The sequence below is a fragment of the Pteropus alecto genome, unplaced genomic scaffold, assembly GCF_000325575.1.
Source record: "Pteropus alecto unplaced genomic scaffold, ASM32557v1 scaffold61, whole genome shotgun sequence".
Lineage (NCBI taxonomy): Eukaryota > Metazoa > Chordata > Mammalia > Chiroptera > Pteropodidae > Pteropus > Pteropus alecto.
Window position 1 is genome coordinate 18891805 of NW_006434835.1, and position 22319 is coordinate 18914123.

The following is a 22319-nucleotide window of genomic DNA, read 5'->3' on the forward strand; positions in this document are numbered from 1 at the left end:
GGTGGCTTCAATGATCATCCATGTGCTATGGCTCCTAAGTCTAAATCCTTATTCCAAAGCCCTTTCTCAGTTCAGAGCCATAAATGTGACTTTTGTCACTTAGAGGCTCTGTAGACACTTCAGCTTCAATGTGTTCAAACTGAACTTGTCATTTCCCCTTTTCCTCTTATAACCCCCACACCTCAGCATGGTGGTGGCGGTAATGATGATATTGAGTGCTTATGTGCCAGTATTATTCTAAGTGCTTCACGTGGATTAGTCCATTTAATTCTTGGAGAAGGTATTATTATCATTACCATCCTATGCATGAGGAAACTGAAGTACAGAAAAGTTAAATAGTACAAGATTCCCACTTTTTAAATAGCAGAGCTGGGAGTCTGGCTGTAGAACCTTTGTCTTAACAACTATGTATCATTAACTCGGTTGCTCAAGTCACAAACCTGGAAGTCATGTCTTGCCTCCTCTCCCTCAGCCTTTCTCACATGCCCTGAAATCCCAACCAAGGCCTTTTGATTTTCTCTCGTCAGCATCTCTCAAATTAATCTTTTTCTCTTCATTCTCACTGCCATCATATCTCCCTCGAATTATCGTGCAGCTGCTCAGCTGGTCTTCCTAGTTCTGGTCTCCCCTTAACCAGTCCTTTCTCTACATTGTAGCTGGACTGTCAAACCTTTAAGTGAGGTTGTTAGACTCTCCGGCTCTGGCGTCAAAAGGCCTGGGTTAGAATTCTAGCTTCACCAGGATTACCAGTGTGACTAGTCGGGTCACTTTCACTCAGTAAACCTGTTTCATCATCTGTAAGATATGGTAATTATAGTACTTACTTTAAACGATATTGTAGGACCCTTGTGAAGATTCATTGCAGCCATGTACATAAAGCCTGGAAAATAGGAAGCCCTCAGTAACTGTTGCAGTGCAGATGTGATTGTGTCAGCTCCCAGCTCAGCTCTTCCTGGGTTTCACAGTGCTCCAAGGCTAAATCTACTTTCTTTAACATGATTTACCAGGCTCTTTATGATCTCGTCCTTGCTTACCTCTGGCCTCCTCACCCACCTCCTTTGTGGCACCACGTGTCCCAGCCTTACTGAACTGCCATCATCTCCCAGTACTCGGAGCCCTCGCCACTGTAGCGCAGCTCCTCGTACTCGGGCTGTAGGCTGCAGCCTAGATAACTGGCCATGCGAGAAGCTTTTCCAGCTATGTTAGACTTCTGTGTTCCCTGTAGAGATGCTTTTCCTACTATATCTGCCCTATGTAAATGTTTTCCTACAGTATTATCAGTCGTTTAATTGTCTGTTTTGTCCATTAACTCACATTTCCTGACCATAAGCTTCAAGTCTTTCCCATTGACGGTTTTTATTCTCAGCCTTCAGCACAGGCCTGGCATATAATAGACACCCTTTAAGTTTTTTGAACCAGTCAGCTAGCTGCTTGATGTAATTTTATACCCTGCTATGTTCCAGTAAAGATTTAAAGTTCTAATAAAGATTTAAATGTAAATATGTCCGCTACAATAACAGCAATGCCACAACATAAAAGAAATTAAGGTAAAGGGAAAATAAGAGTGTGAAGTTAGTATACGATATATGTTACAAGGTTCATACATATGTTGTAAGGTTAATATACAAACTATGTGTTACAGGTTTCTGTGTTCCTATAAAACATGGGTTCATAAATTGGCCCTGAGCTTTCTGGCACCTTTTGTGGAGGGAAACTGAATGGTATCATTGACGAGGTCCGTAAGGTTAAAGCACGCCACATGCTCAGAAGAAGCATGATCATTTCTGAAGGACTTGAGAGGACGATCTGCCACGGTTCCTTACAGGACACTGTGTACTCTCATGCCCAGCGTCCTCATAGCTTTGTGTTCTCTTTATGTTAAATGTTCCACATAGCCTCAGGGAGCTCTCCCACATTGGCTGTGGCAGAATGAAAAAGAGCAGTCAGTAAAAGCAGCCTCATAAGAGGTCGAAACGTGGGCTGCATGTGGATTTCCTGTATCTCAGCTCTAGAGATATGGAGAGACTGCGTATTTCACTCACTAAGATTTTGGTGAGAATTGGTTTGTACCGAGTTTGATAACTCTTCACAAAGCATTTGTTGTACAGATATTTTGTATCACGAGTGAAGTGCATGGCCAAGGGCTTTACTAGCAGTCAGAGCTGGGAGTAGGATTCTCTTAGGGAAGGTGAGGAGCCTGCTGAGATTTCACACAGAATCGAAGACCACTTTACATCCAAACTGAGGCTGGCCAGCGTGTTCCTCGGAAAACAGTCGAGATTTATGTGTTTTTGTGTCCTTTGCGGTGCTTCAGAAAATGGTGCCCTGCATGTAGTCAGCAGACCGTTGCCCAAGTTCAGTCTGTCTGTGTGGCCTTTCTGGTCTTGTTTCTTGCTGTGACCCCACTTCCTATCGTCATTCCAGCTGTGTGGGATATACTTTCTCACGCTATTTCTTTTCCTAAATTGTTCCTAGTCATCTGGGTAGCCCCTGTTGGCCCTTCAAAACAGTTCACATGCTTTTTCCACTTCGGACAATCTCCTGACCTCTTCAGGTTGCTGAAATTCCCTCTTCTTACTCACTGTACTCTTTACATTTGTCTTAGTCACTTTTTTCATATTTTTTTATAATCAGTGATGTTTTTTTCTGTCTCTCCTTTGGGCTCTGAGCTCCTTTAGGGTAGATACTGTGTCTTTTTTCTTTTCATTTCTGAGGCCTTAGTCCAGTGCATGAATATTATAGTGCTCAATATTCAGTTTGGGTTTGTACAGACTTTTGTAGATCTGTTTTCAGCATCTCACACGTATATGCTCATTGATTAGTAATGCCTCCTACCACCTTCAGTCTAGACATCAGACACTTGGCAGATATTAATTCATTTTGACCCCTTTATTGCAACAGAGGTTAGATTTATGGCAGTGCTAGAGGGCCACATAAGGCAGGTGCACAGTTGATAAATGCTCTCATAAGACAGTCTCCTATTTTATTAACCACGGAGGGATAAAAGGCTGATTTTTTTAAAAAAAGATTATCTATACTATTAGAAGGGACACAGAAGCATGTTATTTGTAATCTAAATGAACAGGGTCTTGGCCTTCGATCATATGAAAAAGCAGTATGGAATTGTGGCTTTTAAATGTCTCCCTGGTTTATTAGTATTTCTACTCAGCAAGTTTCAGATTCTCAGTACCTCTCTGTACCACTTGACTTCAGTAGGAAAAAAGTCTTGTCCTAGGCTGTCTCCTACATCTCTAACATCAGTCAGCTATTCTAAATGCCTGCTGGTGAGAAAGAGAGGCCTGGGTAATAATGAGTGCATGTCTTATGGCATCATTAATAAAAAAAATTCTCAAAATATACATTCTACTATTGGTTAGGAGATTATCATTTTTATGGATGAGTGAAAATTATATACACGTTATCTTTTACTTATTCAAAAGGCTTGTCTGTGCTTAAATATTGATGTTCTGTTATAATGTTTATATTATTTTCTTAAGAATAACATGCTAAAAATATGCTGATAACTGTGACACTTACAAAATATGTTTATCTTAAAATCCCAGAATTGTGGAAGAAGCTTTGTAAGTAAAATTTGTGGAACTGCCTTTGAGTGATAACCTTCTGTAGACTGTATACTAACCATAAAGAATATTGTTACATACAAGAAAACATTTCGTGAGTTTTCCCTCTGAAGACAAAAGTGAGAGATATGAAACAGCAGAGGATGCCAGTAGCTGTGCCAACACGGTGTTAAGTCACTGTGTTGCAACTGTACGCTAAATCTCCATGTCCTCATAATGTTGTTTGGAAGCAAAATACAGGAGTTTCAGTGCGTATGCAAAATGTATGTAACAATATACTCTAGTTTCCTGTTCATATGAAAACCAAAATTTATTCTCGCCAAAGTCGAGATGTTGGCCTGATTCTAAAACCAGAGATTCTAAATCTCTGGCTACTTGAATCTAGAGATTCATCTTAACAGGAACTTATGCTTGCCTTTTGGTTTTATATAGTATATAATTTTATTGTGGATATATTTCTTTTTTGGGTTTGTCCAAAAAAGCTTTATTTTGTTTCTTCTTTATTCTGGGCATGTGTCCATTTCATTATTTATAAAGGTTGTGCCTCTTCTCTTTTAGCTTTATAGATTTTTTTCTTATTTAAAATATCCTTTTTGTATTTTTCCAGTTAGGACCTTTCTCATTTTTCGTTTTTGAAATAAATTGATGTTTGTTTTGAGTATTGCAAGGACATTGTTAAAATAATACTGACCTTGCTGGTGTGTGTTTGTGTGTGTGTGTGTGTGTTTGCAAATGCAAACCAAGTTCATGTGTCTTTACTTTTGAAAAATAGATCCTTAAAAAATTAGTCCCCCAAAACGTGAAACTAAATATAGAAATTGTTTACTTATTAATGTTGAAAATTGTTTGAACAGCTTTCTAAATGAATTGTTTTCTCTTTTATTCTGCATAATTATATTTTATATGTAACATAAATTATATATTATATATTGTTATATGTATATTTTACAACATAAGCACCCTGCACTTATCTGATTGCTAAAAGCACCGAAACTCACTTTATCGTAGAACCTGGGCTGAGCAGAACATGTCCTGGTACAGTTATCATAAGCTGGCTCCTCTGTACTCCATGAAGCAGAAAGTGTTGCTTTCTCCTAACAGTCATACAGGACAGGAAAGCCTGTGTGTCCTCAGTGGCTTTCATGCCCTGTGCAGAAAGTATGATGTTTGACTACATGGGGCAAATTCCAAGTGTTCTCTTACTTGGTAAGATCATTGACTTGGAGAATCTGTCAGAGCATGCATATGCACATAGCGTGCCTATTTTAGTGTGTGTATTTTGTGGTTAGTAACAATGCAAATACTTTTCATTGTGGTTTAGTCATCTTTTTCACAGAGAATGATAATTGAAGGAGAAGTTAAAAGTAATATAACCACTAACTTACATTTATTTCTCAATCTTTGTTTTGTAAAGTACCTTTTCCAGTTACAGTATCATTTGAACTAACAGTAATCTGCAATGTAGTCGATTCTTTTCATTATAATGTTTTACATGAAAAAAAGTCAATGTCTTAAATCTTTTGACAGCAGGTGTCATGTTTGTACTCTTTTTTGTCTTTTTAATTCTCTATTTTTCATGTTGCATGCCTGTCTGTCATGACTAAAATACTTCTCTAGCAAATACTTGAGTGCTGTCAAGTAAGCACCTGTCAGAGATTCCTTATTATTTATTGTATATAACACATTTTAAAAGAATCTACAGACTTGGGTATTTTAAACAGCCTTTTAGCCAACCAGCCTGTGGTACTATGTGGGTGCTACACAACTTCTTAGATGTTAAATGTCAGAAATTTGTGTTGAGCGTTGTTTGCTGTACTCTGTAGGTTAACAGCTGCTTTCTTTGAAGTGGTAGATTTTATTTTCCCAACTTTCCATTCTTTGGATTAATTTTGCGTTGTATAAATGTAGCGGGAAAGTAGTTTGGGGTTCTATGTAGAAACTTTGACAGAACTTTTGAGAATGTTTTACAAAAGTTTAAAAATCCTGTACCCATAGTTTATTAATGATTTACATCTTCCTTGTTTTCCCATAGATTTGAAACGGCCTTTAGCAGAAGATAAAATAAGGAAAACATGGCTTACAGTGCCAAAGTCAGGTATTAAAGTGTGTGTGTGCTTAGGGCTTTATTATCCGAGTTGAGAAAAACTACTCTAGTCAAACCTGAAATTATCAGTGACCTTCTTAGAAGTCAAGGCATAAAGGGTCTTCCTATATTTTACTCATTACGTAAAGTTGTTGGTAATTTATAAAGGTAATGAGCTAATTTATAGCAGAAGATGAAGTGTTAGCCGATGCCTTTTCTGGGCATAGTTATCACTATTCTTGGTTAGCAGATCTGAGTTCAGTTAACCAGCATTCCTCACATGTGGACAACGAACTATTCCTATTTTTGCAGACTGCTCTTAGATGCCATTATTATAAAAGATCTACCACTTGGCCATGATATACTTCCACTCAGGAGAAGAACTTGGTACTATCGATGTGAGTATGTGGAAAGTATAGTTAAGTCCTCACTTAACGTTGTCAATAGATTCTTGGAACTGTGGCAGAATGATATATAATGAAGCCAGTTTTACCATAGGCTAATTGATATAAATAAGAGTTAACTTCCTACAGCATCTCATCAACATCATAACAAAACAATGTTAAACAAAACAACATTATTTGAGGACCTGCTATACTTTGAACATTATTTTCTGGATCATGAGACTTACTTGCTTTCATCCAAAATGGAATTTTAGCATTCACAATAGGTTCATAATAATAAACTCAAACGAAGTGTTCAAATAGGTTAACAATTAGTTTTCATTAAAGAAATTATTAATGACCTTTCTGATCAGTGAAATATCTTGAATATCTTATATAATTTATTATGCTATCGCTGTCTCGCCATTGTAAAGTCAAAAAATTGTAAGTTGAACCATCATAAGTCAGGGACCATTAGTACTAAGATGGTAAGAACTAAAATTAGGAAAGACTGCTAGGAAACACTGACTTCTGTTTAGACTTGACAGATGAACAGAGTTTAGGCGAAGGGACGCATATCATAAAAAGTTAGCCCTGTGCATATTGTCATTAAAATTGTGCTTATTAAAGGTGTTTATATTTAAATATTCTATAGAAAATGTCTTTCTTGTAAATGCATATAATTTGAGTCTTAGTTAAGGCCTATGTAAAGTTCATACCGTGTGATCAAGGCATGCTGGTGACAGCATCAGAATCAAAATTTATGATGAACCCATCCCTATGCCCACGTAGATCAAGTATCACAGAAACAATGTATGAGTGAATAATGGAGAAGGGTTGTAGTAGATGGCAGAGTAAAGGGGAGCATTTAGGGAACTAGAACTTGAATTAGACATTGAGGAATAGCAAAGTTTGATCTGGTAAAGAAATTGGGAGAGTACAGTCACAGTTGGAGATCCAGCAATGGGGAGTGGCCGGATTGGAGCTCAGAATTCATCTTTTTACGTGGTAGGATCTAAAGTTAGAGAGGAAGTGTTAGTTGTCATGAAGTCTCACTTCTAACAAAGTTGGAAAAAAAAAATCAGAAATAGTGGGAGTTGTGAAGATGCTATTTATGACTTTATAAATCCTCTGGGACTGGTGAGTAAATTGTTTCCTTCTTAGTATTCTAAGAGTTGATGATCTTCCTAAGCAGTTTACTACTATTCTCAGATAAAATAAGATTTATTGGGTTTATCATCATCATAGTCATCCCAAAACAGTCTTCTTTTGAGATTTCTGCATTTATTCTATTCAGGTTAAAGGAAGACTCAGTAAAAGTAATTGCATCTCATGTTTTTTTAATCTCTTTTAATCCACAATTGAGGTATTTACAGACTGTATAATGGCATTTAGTAGGAAAAAGGTATGATTCATCCTAATTACAAAGCTTTTTCCCAGGAAAGAATCATTGGAAAAATGTCTTACTTGTATTTTCACTAATGGTTATGAGACACTCAAAATTTTTTTTCTCTTTCTGTATATGGCTGTAAATGGTCATAATTTTATATTTGCATATATTGCTTTGATATGAATTAATCTTTTCAAGCAGTATTGGCCTGTTTGCAAGGTCGGATACTCGTGGGCTTTATGGATTTGTTCTCTAAAACTTCAGCAATGTATCAGATTCTAGGTACTGAAAGAATTCTTGCACATAAAGCCTGAGAAGAGTCATTGGGTGCAGCAACTAGAATGTATTTGTTGACCTCAGAACAGTTTCACAGGACTGGGGTGCCAGATTTGAGAGGAGTTAAGGTTGATGTACAGAAATAGAGATAAAAAATTTAGGTGATTCCTACAGGCAATTTGCTGAAAAAGGACAGGAGAGAGTTTGCGTAGTTAGTAGAAGGAAGCCACATCAGGATAACTATGGCATGTGAATATTTTTAAAGGCACAGAAAATTCAGTAGCAGAAAAGCTGAAAGTGAATTGAACTAATGATGGAGTACATTTGCTAAGAACTTAAGAGGGGATAGAAACAAAGTTAAGGGGATTCCTCATTCTAGGGCAAGAGGCAAGGCTGACTATGAACATATGGTTTGAATGTAGGTTTTGGTAGTGAGAAAGTGAGGGATTATTTGATGGAAGGCCATTCTCTCTGTCAGATCAGAGGTTAGGTAATCTAATGATGATGATGGGTTATGTACAGGACAGAGCTGCTCATTGAGAGTTTGGAATAGTTGCTGTGGAAATGAGAAAAGGAAGCTTATGAAAACAAGTAAAAGCGGTGTCGAGCACCAGGCCCAGTCTGACTTCCACCACAGCTGTAAGCTCCATCCAGAGTGGTGACTCATTGCCTGCACTGGCCTCGCTCCTTCCCACCACCTGCAACACTCCCATTCTGCCTTTTATCAAGTCCGCCTGTCCTTTTATGCTCAGCTCAGGTAGATTATTTCGTGATCTGTTCAACAGAAAGTGCTCTCAGTCCTCCTCCAGTCTTCCATAACAATTGAACCACTCTTAAGAATCACATAACTTGCAAATATATTTTATCTGCTTTTCTAAATTTTAATTCCCTTTGGGGCAAGGATCGTGGGTTTGTCAGCATTTATGTTTCTGTTTCTGTCTGCCTAAGGTAGGGCTGCTATGTTGTTCAATAAATAATGAATGAATAAATTAATGAATGAAGCAAATTCACCACAACCAAATTGTAGAAGAGCAGTGGACCTCTATAGGAAGGTGAAGTTTGTTAGAAATCTTTAGCCAGCTAATAACGCACAGGCATCAACTTGAAGATTTTACACACACACACACACACACACACACACACACACACACTCTCTCTCTCTATCTCTCTCTCTCTCTCTCTCTCTCTCTCTCTTTTACAATAGCAGTGAAATATGTTGTATTTGTAGATGATCACTCTAATTTAATTTAGTGGCTCAAGTTTTTAGTATTTGGCTTATTCATATTAACCTAGGCATGAAGAGCTTACACTGAGCATAATCTCTATTGTGTTGAACTTTTTTTTTAATTATGCAGCTTTTATCTTGGCTTTTCTAATGGTTAGGGTGCTAACGCCATAATGTACCACACACTCAAGGATTAGGCTTCCTTTTGAAATTTGTTTTTAGTATCTTATTGACTCACTGTACTATGCTGAAGGAACTTTGTGTACCAGCATTAGCATCATATACTGCTGGCCCTACAAGATTTGACTAGGAGAGGAGAACTCACGATGAAAACAAGGAGGCAGCGATTACAGAAAATGGCAATGCTAGACTTAGCAAAATATGGTGGAGCATGCTTGAGAATTCTTAGCTTTATAAAGCCTTGCTTTCCATTGTCTAGGAGCTCATAACATTTCATAAATTGAAGAAGACTGCTGTTCTCTTATAAAGGTCATTCTTTTATTAATTAATTTTTTTGAAGAAGTTGAATGTTTTATTATTAAACTTTCTTGTTTTGCTCCAAGGCTGTTGCTTCATTGTATAAAAATAGCACAAGCAAATGCAGTATATTGCAAAATTAAGACAGTATTGTTCATCATCTGACACTGTAGCAACTAACAAAAACTTTTCTCCACTGCCAGTTGTTTCCAGTGGAAAGATCATTAAATATTTTGTCCCAAATCCAGATGGATGGATGTAAGTAAGTTGTAATATTATATAAAGCTTAAGATAACAATATTGTTATCCTCGAATTACATAATTTTTATAGCTGGTTTTTACCATAAATTATTTCAGGAATTCTGAATGTAACCGTGGCCTAGTCTAAAAATCATAGGGTATTGTAGAAAAGATGCATATTATGTTCATATGCAATCATTAGAAAGTTAAGGGGTATTTTCTTCCAGTAGCATTGTAGTTTCTTTTTCCATTGATATTACTAAAAGTTGCTATTTTAACTCTTCTATCCACCACTAATTTAAGACAACTTTATGCTAGATAAAGTTGTTTCATACTACTTTAGGGGGTTCCATGTTCACTCCTCAGTAGATTTTATGTATTTCTCATATGCTTCTTCACTCATTACTTCATCTAGTTCTGAAGGGTTATTCAGTGTCATCTTGATCAGCCAGCTGTCTTCATACGAAGATTTGGTGACAAGTCCTGGATTTTCTGCAAGAGCTTCATTAACATCAGTTACTCCTGATAGAGGAGCATAGAGTTCACTAGAAGCTTTCACACTTTCCAAAGCACCAGACTCATCTCGTTTGTTCAACTTTGGCCCAGCTTCAGGCAAACGACAGTAAACATCTCCTAAGCTTTCGTGTGCAAAACTGCCGATTCCCACTATTCTGATACCATTTTCTGGGGTTATCCATTCATGTTTCTCTTCATTTACACACGGAGAGCAGACTGGGGCCGGTGTGCAACATCCTTCAGGCGCCTGCCCCAGGGCCCCGGCAGGTGCCAAGGCGGCATGCGGGCTGCAGGCCACAGCCCACATGCTCCATGCTGCCCACAGCGCCATATTCTCCAAGGTCAGCCTCTTTGTATATCACTTCACAATTTTTAATAATTCAGATATTCGTATTCTGACCATTTTTTGCTCTGTGAACCTGTTTATTTTATTTATACTCTAATTTTGGTGATTTTATCTAATGTGCTGGCCCACACAAACTTAATGTATAGCTAAGTTAGCCAATAGATGTAACTAGCTGTTTGTTGGGTATTAATTAGAAGTACATTGTTGTGGCTTATCGTGAAAATAAAACTCAGTATTTACATCTTAATTTGCCTTTCAGAACTTTTTTTTTTGGCATTATTCATTTGAGGAGCTAAACTGGAAGTTTCTCAGATGCTTCTAATGCCTCTTTTGCCATTTTAGACATAGAGAGATACAGATGGCAATCCACTCATATTCCACTTATGTGAACTCCGAGATCATGGGCTTCATTGTTTCATTCAAGTGCAATAAATTGTCTTCTGCATCACAATAGCAGCCTTGTCCTCTCACTGCCATTGCCCCTACCCAAGGCCCGGAGAGCACATACTTGAATTTTTTCCTTGTGTCAGTGCTACTGATCCATCCACTCATATCCCGGTTTTCTTACCTCAAAGCCCAGTGCGGTCTCTGGACAGACAGTGCTAAAGCGTACTCTCTCCTGCGGAAAGGGTGGTCAGGACAGATATAACCCTCAGATTCTAGGTTTATCTGCTGAACTTGTTCAGAGTAGGCCAATATATTATCAAGTGGAGTGAATAAAATGCAGAGAAAAGAGGAAAAGGAATCTTGCCAAGCAAACTGCCATCATTTCTGTGGCAGTTTCTTCCTATACAGTTATTTTCACACATTGGCTTTTTCAGGCTTCTGTGTATTGGTGCATATATGTGAGATTTTGCTTAGAAATCACTCAGGATCTTAGCTTTGTTTTGTTTTTTCCTACCGAAATTAATATGTAGGGATATTTGAGTGGACGAGAAGATGAGGGAAGAGGCGTCATTTCTAGTTGTGGCCATTTCCTCCATGAAGCTTCCTGATTCTGTCAGCCAGAAATAGTCTCTCTTTCCCCTAAATTCCTGTAGCAGTTTAACTGCGCTTGTGCTACGGCTGCCAGCGCGTGCTGCACTTGCATAAACAGACCTTGCTCTTCTGCACTATGAGCCCGTCGGCTACCTTGATCTTTCTTTGTTTCCAGCCCTTGATACATATAGCCAAAAATGGCTTTGTGTTGCAGTTGTTAATTATTCTGATTAGCCATTCATATCCAGAATGGTTTTAGTAATAAAGAGGACTTCTTGGTGACTTAGTGAATCTATTCAAGGTATATGTTTGGTAGGTACAGATACCATAGCCTTAAAGAAGGTTAAAGATTTCTGCTTTGTATAGAGGTTGATGGCAGATGGCTATTAGCTATGAGCTATTTTGGAAGATTCTCTGGATTTCTTGTTGCAGTTTTCTAGTTCATTGTCTGTAATTGGACAGTGTCCTTTACAAGTAGCAGAATTTGGTCATGGTTGCTGATGTAGTTTAGAAAAAAACATCTTTCCATAATGATAATTAGTCTGACTCTTTTTACTTTAAGAATTCATTAGAACTGACTATACTCTAGACTCTAATATAAATGTCTTTGACTTCGGTGATGCCCTTTGCTTCTCAAGCACATCACGAAGCATCAGTGATCTTTCCAACAATGTTATTTGGTACCCATGAATGGCAGGGCAGGGGAGGGGGGCAGTGGGAAATGAAGAACCAGTTGCTGTCCTGATATAGAACCAACATCACCGTTTTTCAAAAACTCTAGCCTTTCTCTTCGGTGACTTCACCGTCTGCATGATGACACGTTACCCTTACTACTTCATACTTGGGATTTTGTCTTCTGGAACTGATCTACCTGTTAAATGTTAAACATCTTATTCTCTGACCACAATCTCTTCCATTACAACTGTCAAAAGTTATTCCCCCCTTAGCTGTTCTTTACTCTCATTAAGATCTCTTTTCCCTTAATGCCTATATTCCTTTTCCCCATTCATAATTATCCTCCTGCTTTCTTCTTTTCTCCCATCCCAGTTATACTCTGTAGCCCACCCTTTAAAACCATACTCTTGTCAGTATCCTCAACACCTTAGCCCTATTGCCCACGTCTGGCAGAAGTGCAGTCCTGCATTTTGCCAGCTGCCCGCCTTCTCTACAATGGCTTTGACCTCTGATGGAGATAATCCCCCCAACTATGCAGATCACTGCAAAATAAATTCTTGGTTGCTGTATTAGTTTTCTAGAGCTACTGTAACAAATTACCACAAACTGGGGTGTCTTAAAACAATAGAAATTTATTCTCTCACAGTCTGGAAATTAGAAGTCTGATATCAAGATGTCAGTAGCCACACTCCCTCTGAAGTCTCTAGGGAAGAATCATTCCCTGACTTGTCTAGCCAACAATCCTTGGCATTCTTTGGCTTGTGGTAACATAACTCCAGTCTCTGTGCCTGCATCTTCACATGGCCTTCCCGGTGCCTCTCCTCTTATAAGGATACCACTCATCCTAGATTTAGGGCTCACTCTAATCCAGTACAGCCTCATCATAACTACTTATATCTGCAAGGACCCTATTTCTGAATAAGATCACATTCTAAAGTTCTACTGGACATGAACTTGGGGAGACACTATTCAACCCAGTATAGTTTCTGATCTTCCTTCAAACTTGCAGATTACCTGAGTCTGCATTCAATATTTCTTCCTGTTGTAATGAAAGAGATCCTCCTCCTGTGTAAACCTTCATTTTTCCCCAGCTCCACACTGGATCCTATACCCTCCTGCCCCGCTCAGGAAACCTCACTCTAAGCTTTATCTCCTTTCTCTTAACCATGTCTTTAAGCTCTAATTTATTAATGGTTCCTTGTCTTCAGCATTTATGTCATTCAGATATCTTTAGTCTTTAAAAAGACAAAGAAAAACTACGTCTACACAGATGTGGGGTTTTTTTATCATGCAGTTTTTCTTTATCCCCACCCCTACTCCAGCTTTTATTCTACTTCTTTCTTTCCTGCAGACACAGGCTTCTTAGAAGAGCTGTCATCTCTGTCATCACATCCCTAACCCTGATAACTTCACAACGCTTCATAGTCAGTCTTCCACCCCTTATCTTCCATGGAACTTGAAGTCTTTCAAGTGACCACCTGGTTGTGAAACCCAGATCTTGTCCCTTCTTGCCCTGTCACTAACACTTGACTCTGATGGACAGACCCTTCCTCTAGAAACATCCCCTGCCTTGAGGAGAGTTTATGGAGAATTGGGGAAGAGGATAAACTAGATAGAACTACGAGACATCTGAGATCTCTTGCGATTCTAAGATTTCATGATTTTCTGAGATTTTAGGAACTTCAGTTTACTTTGTTAATAAACCTTTTAAGCAGTTTGTGGTTATTTAAACATGGTAGTGCTTTTTAAAAAAGTAATGTTGAGACTACAGAATGTAACATCTTTCCCATGCAGTTACTGTAATTTCAAAGAGATTATTTTTAGTAACTGTATTTGTTATTATAAAATTTCTCAGAAATAGAAAACACACTAGGGAAACTTTAAATAGAAACTAGATGTACTGAATTTTAAAGTCTAACATCTGAAGATACAAACTTTGATGTATTAAGTTATCTTTTGACATTCTGAAGTCTGAAAAATCCTCTTGTAAGGTTTTTATATCTATAAAAATAGGCTTATCCCAATTAATTTTTCAAAAGAGTAGGATGATAAAGGAATAAAAGAAAATGGAAACTAAATGGTATAAAAGAGTTAAGCAAAACTCGAACAGTTTATAATTTCCTCCCTTTCCTTACAATATCTATAGTATGAAGAACTCAGTTGTTTAAACATTTTTTTCCCCAAACAGCTCTCCTTTTAGATGGTTTAATTCTAGTAGAAGTGGGACAATTCTAATAGAATTTTTATCCAAGAAAAATGTTTAAAAGATAACTGGCCTGCCTTTAAATTGCTGTGTCATTCCAGATGTCCCCAAGTCTTCCTAGCCTGAAGATGCAGTGCGGTCCTGTTAACACCAGCCGGGCTTCCGCATCTCTCTCCGGTGTCTGCCAAAACTTTCCAAGTAGTTCTGTCTCAGGGGTTCTGACCTGGTAGAAGGCTGCTCTGGAATCCTTGCGTGTATTGCCACCTTGATCAGGTCATCTCACAGCTGGCACGGGCCATGAGATACTGCTTTGCTGCATCTCATGTGCTCCCAAGCTGCTAGCCCCACTAGGGCTAGGGGTGCTGCACTCCCTCTGTCCTGCTGGATGTCCCCCTTGGAAAGAGTTTCTTCAGCTTTTAATTAGAATCTTCTCTCTCCCTGGGAGTCAGACCTAATCCTTGCGGAGGAAAAAAAAAAACCTTGCTTTACTCTTCTTGCCCTTTTTACCAGTTCGAGCTCCTGTGGCTGGGCCCCAAACATCCTCTTCAGAGGCCTTTTTGTACTGCCGTATCATTCATGCACGTAAGTGGAGGGTGGGGAGCAGGAAGTGGATGAACAGTTATATCAGTGATACCGGTGCCTCTGTCTGGAGCCAGAGCTCCAGGATTCTGAGGCTTTAAACTCTCCCTTCCTTTCCGTCCCCCCCACCCCCACTTCAGTTTTGTCCAGATGTAGCAAATTAATAAAACACCCAGTGAAATCCAGTCAAATCAAACTGCAGAAGTCTTCAAAAGTTTTTTAAAAATGTTTCCTTTCCAATATGAATTGCTACAAACTTGATAGTTTAACAAGATTTTGGTAAACAATACATTTTGTAAATTCTGCAAATTGGTTATTTGGCAATTGGATCCTTTAGCAACTTGGCCTGTTCTTCATCAGATATTAAATCTCAGGTTCACCTGAGATGTCCTACTGCCATAGCTTTCATGACAGTGAACTTCAGAACACTTTTTAAATGTTATATGTCTTCCAATTGAAATAATTGTTCCACATTTAGTTTTATTGAGAACAAAATGTCATCTCTCTTGGGTTTCTAATCAGTGTGTGCAACACGATTACAATAGTTCTTCAGGGATAGAGCGTTAGAATACTCTGCAACATAGCTGGAGGCTGACTGTTCTAATTTTAATTGGATGAACCGAGGCAAGGATGGTAACTGGAATATGTATTTATCCTAAGCCTGGAGAATAACTGAGGGGCGCCATGCTGAGGAGAAAAAAGAGAAAAGGGACAGTGTACTACCATCTACTAAAGATTTAAATCAGACATACAACTGAATAAGAATATAGTTTTCTTCTGTTCACTTAATTCCTAAATTATAGGAATTCTTAAATCAATTCCTATTGACATGAGATGTCTGTTCTTTGAGCACTAGTATTATTAGAGTGAATTGAATTTATTACCCTGCAAAAATAAGTACAAATGTATGTACACATGGATAGATACAACTATAAATAAAGCTATTTTATCTTTGTTATCCAAAGCATATTAAAGTATCTATGAGGAATGAACTTTTACCCAGTAATTTTGTAGTTCCCTTTAGGTCTGCTGTTGCTCTTCCAAGTTTTTGTCATCTTCGACAAATATTTAGTAAAGGGCTAGGATTCCTTTTGCTGCCATCCAGCATTTGAAAAGGATCCCGTGTCCTAAATCCCAGCATCCGAGGGGTGATTCAGGGTAAGAGGTGATTTCTGCCTTCGGTGTGGCATTTTCAGTTCTATTTTATTGAATTGTTTTGAAACAGAGGTGACAATAATGTTTCCTCATGAGCGAGATTTCAAGGCCATCTGCCTTTGGGCTGCCTTTCTGGTGCATTTGATTTCACTTATATACTCGTTCTACTCTTAGACTTTACTGAGAGAAGATGTCTGGAACCTGCTGGTCTATAAGGATCCTGATCCTTCTGCATAAGAACGACCTTCATCCAAACAAACTTCTAGTGATTCTAGAACATTTGTGGGTGAAGACGTGGCTTACAACATCACTTAAAAATAGTTTTTGCCAGCTACTCACTGTAAACTGTCGCCATTAACCTTATAATACTAGGGCTTTTGAGAGATTGCTCTTCAGATAAGTAAAAAGGTAACGGCTTAGTTATTCTTTAACTGAAGCTAAATTTATAGGTGGCAAGGAAATCACTTGATTTCTAAAAGTGAAAGGAAGCATGAGAAAGAATAAGATATTTGATTTGCCCATCTAAGAGACAGTAAACCTATTCGTCACCCACTCTTATGTGAAGGTGGGTCTACTGTGTATGCTGGGAGTGGCGAGGCATGACTCCTACACAGAGGAGGAAATTAATAAGCAAATTACACATTTACTTTGAAATGGAAACTTGACATTAAAACAGATAGATCATCTTATGTTTCACTGTTTGGAACTCAGTAAGAGTTTCAGGAACTAATTATCTAGCAGCAGGTAGTGACATGGAAATATATTAAATATACATAGAAAACTCAGGTACTGAAGCATACAGAAGGGCCAGATCAATTTATTTTTACATACGCAAAATGAGATTCGAGGGTGCCAAATATCAGTAAAATAAAAAATAGTAAGTACTAATAAACCATCAAGGATATGCCTGGTCAAAGCTAATTAATATGCCATTCATTACTTGTCTAAATATCACTAATGAAATATACTATATGACTTGTAACATCAAAGTATACTGTGATGTTATAAGTTTAATGTATAAAGTATTCCGTCCTTCAACTTAGAGATAAAATTGTATAGCTGATGACAGTTTGCTTTGCATTTGTCAATCAGCAGATAGAAGAGCATGCTCCTTTCACAGTCTAGGGCATTGCAAAAACAGTTTGTATAATTGAAATGTATGTATTACAACTATATAAGAAAAAAACGTTACTTCCCAAACTAGAGTATGGCGACCAACTTGCTAAACTATCCCCATCACATCTGTAAAATGAGGATGCCTGCCTCTTGGGATCATTGTCAGGAACAAATGACATAATCTGTATAAAGTGCTTAGCTCGGTACCTAGACCACACGTAGTGTTCCATAAATACATCATAATTATTACTAATTATCTGTTCAAGTACAGATTTTAGCTGCTGAGCTTTGAGTCTAGCATTGAACTAACTAGACTATGCTGCATTCTATAAGGTCATCAAATGAAAGTATTTTTGAAAGTATTTTGTTATTTTAAAATTTAGGTTATCATCTACAGACATTAAAAACAAGTGTTTTATGTGTTATATTTGGAATGTTAGGGTAAACGATAGAGGAAATAATTCTACAAAAGTTTTATTGAGCACCTACTATAACCAGGCCTTGAAACTATAATAGTTAATAAAACTCAAACCTGTCTTCCCTAATAGCCTAAAGACCACAGGTTTTTAAGGGAGACAAACAAAAATAATAACACACTACACCATTCCATCTTTCTTTGTCTCTCTTTGCCTTAAATACCCCATTTAGTGTAGAGGTGAAAACTTATACCTTGAAAACTGGGTATGGCTTTTGCTCTTAGAGATTTCCCTTCCTCACCCCCTTCACTGTAGTTATTCATTCCTCCCTTTCATGGTTTCTGTGTCTTATAATTCTTACATGCCTGTCTCACCTACAGACTGTGAATGTCATGAGTTATTAATTCATTTTTGTCATCCCAGCTCCTGAGCACTTACCAAGCACTTCATAAATGTAGGTGGATGGGCACTGTCTACTCTCCCCTCTCCCGGCCCTTTCCCATATTCCCACATGCACCTTGAAAAGAAGTGTTGAAACAAAGAAATGAACCCAAACTTATTAATAGAAAGGTATATTAAATAATCAATTTGATTAATAAGAAAACATTATTTTTCTTCCCTAACTTAATAGTTATATTCATGTATAGCGAAGCCCTATTAATGTGACTTTCTCAGTTCAGAATGAATTATACTGTTTATAGAACAGGACTGAAATATATCATTTCATGTATGAAGAAGGGGGTTGCCAAGCAGAGAACAGTGTGAAGAAAACTGCTAGAGGGTTGTTTGATCCATTTCATACGTTTTCACAGCATTTATTTAAATATGTTCAGTCGATTGATTACAAATGATAATAAAAGAGTCGTGTGTTTATTAAAGTACATGCAATAGAACTATTTGCCAATCTGCTATTAGCACTTTGCTTTAACAAAATATACTTGAAGCAACAAAGATGTCGTTCTTGAAGAAATCTGAAGTGGAAAACAGTTCCTCTTGTTTCCAGTTAATCCAAATTAAAGAGCTCTTGAACTCCCTACTCTCGCCAATAAATGGCTGTAAAGGCTTAGTGGAAGGACTTTCTTAATTTAAAGCCAAGTCCACTATATCAGTACATTCTGGCATATGGGTTATAGATTCCATATATCCCTTCAAAACCAATATTTGACATTTATGATAAAGCATTCACTGGTAGTTAATTTTATAAGAAATTTAATAGATGTGTCTCATAAAACTGTTATTCCTCAACACTTGAAAACCTACTTCTTGTGAGATAAAACTAATGAGCTAGGTCTAAGACTCCCTTAGGAAAGAATTACTTTTACTACTAATGCTCATTCTTATTTTAATGTTGCCTGATTTGACCTTTCTGTGATTCTGTATAACAAAATGTTTTAGGGTGATGTTCTATGTCTCTAAGAAGTTTTTCCTGGTCGACCATATTTGTTATTTGATAATGAAGGTATATTTTACATTTATGCTAAAATGTTTGTTTTGCATGACAAAGTTGGACTAGATAAAAAGTTATTAGAGCTGCAGTCTATTTTGTATCTCCTGGACTTTTGTGTTACTTAACTTCATATCAGTCTACCTGCCTGCCCATCTTCTCTTCATCCGCTTTCTACTTTAACTCTTTCAGTTCATATAAATGTATAACCAAGAAATTCAGTGCTATTTACAGTAGTCTACATCACCTAAGGCAAAATTAAATGAGTCTCAAACTTTATTAAGGGAATACTAACACTATTAAGAGAATATTATACTGAAAGTTCAGTAAAATATCAAATTGATTATATTTTGTCTTTCCAAAGAAAGCCACATTCAAGAAAATACTTTTACTGTGCTTGGTAACTTGTTCATTTTAATTTTTGGCAGAATAAATTAATTAGAACTTAACATTCCTTTTTAAAAAGAGTGTTCCTGGCTAGCTAATCAAGAATTTGACCATATTACTTAAAACTTAGTATATTCGCAAACTCCATTATGAAAAAAAATTTTAAATCTGGCAAAATGGCATTCACCCTTAATGTTTACCTGGGATTGATCTTAGCGTCTATGTAGTTGGAGGATAGAAAATTTTGCCTGAAACAAATCTCAAAGAAATATAATCTAGTCTTTTCACGTAGTATTTTACTCAGGTTGAACTTTTAATCAGTGGGTTGGACAAGATATAAATTTTCAGGTGTTAGTAAATCGTTTTGGCTTCTTAATCAGTTGAGCTGTCTCCTCTTTCGCTTGCCTAAGGTATAGCAGCATCACTTAGATACCCCTGTCATACTGGGCTCCCTGTGCACCACTGATTTCTTCACTCCTACTCCAGTTATATGCAGAAGATATTTCTGTGACATCATTTTAGAAGACAAATTCCTGTGTTTCATTAGAACATGTAAAATTCTAATTCTAAAATTTTGTCACTCCATGATTCTCCAGTTAGTTTTATTTCCCCTTATACTCATTTTCAAAACAAACAAACAAAAAAACCCACAAAAAATGTAATATGTGTTTTATTTTAATAAAGTTTTAATAATTTCATGCTTCTGTTTTTAGGACATGGAAACTCAGGGATATTGTAGGGGCCTGCTATTTTTCATTATAATGCTTTTTGTACTATATGACTTTTTAATCTATATATGTTATTCTAATAAAAATTAAGGAAAAATAAAAATTTCATAAACTTTTTCGTGCAAGATAACGTTTTGCTCTGTATTTAAATAGTTCATCTAGTTTTTATCCAACATTTTATTATGAAAAATTTCAAACACACAGCAAAGTTCAAAGAAGTTTACAATGAACACCCATACACTCACTATCGAGATTCTACTCTAAACGTTTTACTCATCTTGATAATCGATTAGTTGAACATAATCCCTGATTAGAGCTCTTTTATGAATTCACTTTTTGGCTTACTTTTCTTAATTTGCATCAAGTTGTTATTACTGTTTCATTTCTCTTATTTACTAAGATTCCTTGTGTGTGTGTACGCGTGTGTGGGTATATACACACATTTTCAGAATCAGAGTTCCCAGGCATTATACCAGAGGGGACAGTTATTTCTACTGGATTGATCATCGTGTGGGAAGGTCTCTTATTTCTCAGCACAATGGATAAAATTGTGAACTCCCTTCTTTCTACTGTTGTCTCAGGAATTCCATTTTAATTGAAATGAAACAATACATAATACTTCTCTAGGAAAAAAAAAAACTGAAGCAGATTTCATTGGATATTTTTAAAGTGTTCAATAAAGTTTGTACCATATTGGAATCTTGTTATATAATACTCAAATAGTCTAATCAAGCATAAAATAAACATTATATATATTTCCCCTATAAATCATGAACCTAAAGGTTATTATCTTGATAATGCTAGTTCAAAAATGATTGCCTGTAGATTTTGTTAGTTGTTCTTTGACGTTTTTTTCATTCTCTTTTATGTTCTTTAAAGACCAGTTTTAATCATAGTCTTTTTGTGAATGAGAGTTTTATTATGTATCTTTTATTCTCTGAAACTTAGAATCAGTTTTCATTGTGTTGTCTGGTATACACCCATTTCTCATCACTGAATTTCTCCCATCTTTTATTTTCTTTCTAGGTACTGCTCTGTAATACCTCACTACTAGTATACAATAGCCCTCCTGACCTTTTTCTTGCTTATCTGGTTTTCCATTCCTTGTCTCCTAGGCCCATTCTCTTTTTGCTGTTTATATTAGAATTAGCTTTAGTTATTCATTCAATTCACTAATGTATTGAGCGCAGTTTTGTGCCAGCACTAACCTGAGCTACACAAAGATGCCTCCACCTTGTCTTCATTCTGCTGAACTTGGATTCTCAGTGCCTCCTGAATGCATCGTGCCCATTCCCAGCTAGATCACTTGCCCCTTTCTGCAGCGCCATTCTCATCCATCTCCCCTATTTCATTCTTAACTAGCATCCATCAGGTCAGCTTTTGCTGACCTTAATAGGTACATTTAAAAATAATATGTGAGAAGGCTTTATTTATATCAAGGTGATATTTATACCAAGGGTTTCAAATAACAGGTCTGCATAGCTTTCTAGAAGAGAGTCTGAATTTTGGGATTCTAAATTTGAATATGGTATGTTATCACTTTTCAAATATTTTTTACTACATGCCAAGAACTGTTGTAATATTTCTGGGCGATTTTTCAACACTGAGTTGCTCTGTGAGTGAAGATAATTACTGAAGTGGTAAAACAACCAAAGCAGAACACTAACTTTACTTCAGTATATTATTTCTTTTGGTTAAAGACCAATAAGATCAAGATTGTGGGTTTAATCGCACGTGGGTCAGTTAACTTCTCAACAGTAAATACTTTTCAGTATTCACATGAATATAACGAGTTTAGCACAGACTCATTTATCATGGTCAGTGGTGCAAACTTCATATCCCAAGGTTAGCAAATGTAGAAAATAATATATTTTAATGAAAGGATTTAAGTTATTTGGCAAGGTTTCTATTGTTTTTTTTTTTTCCCTAATACAGTGCCAGAGACTTACCAACAAAGGGATATAAATATTGCATGTAAGTTTTTTGTAAATAGTGTAATTCAATTGGTATAGCATATAAAATAATTGTTTAACTATATAAATTTCAAAAATGAAGAAAGAAATAGCATAAAGTTTAGAACATGACGGATTTGGGGCCAACTTCAACAGTGAGCTGTTAGGG

General features: G+C 36.9%; 1 protein-coding gene and 1 pseudogene across 5 annotated transcripts in view; one reads left to right on the plus strand and one right to left on the minus strand.

Annotated features, from left to right (window-relative positions):
• The window catches only part of LCLAT1 (lysocardiolipin acyltransferase 1), a 146585-nt gene that overhangs the window by 90689 nt on the left and 33577 nt on the right, over positions 1–22319 (plus strand). The gene's annotated exons all lie outside the window — the stretch shown is intronic.
• LOC107195548 lies at positions 8870–10485 on the minus strand (annotated as a pseudogene).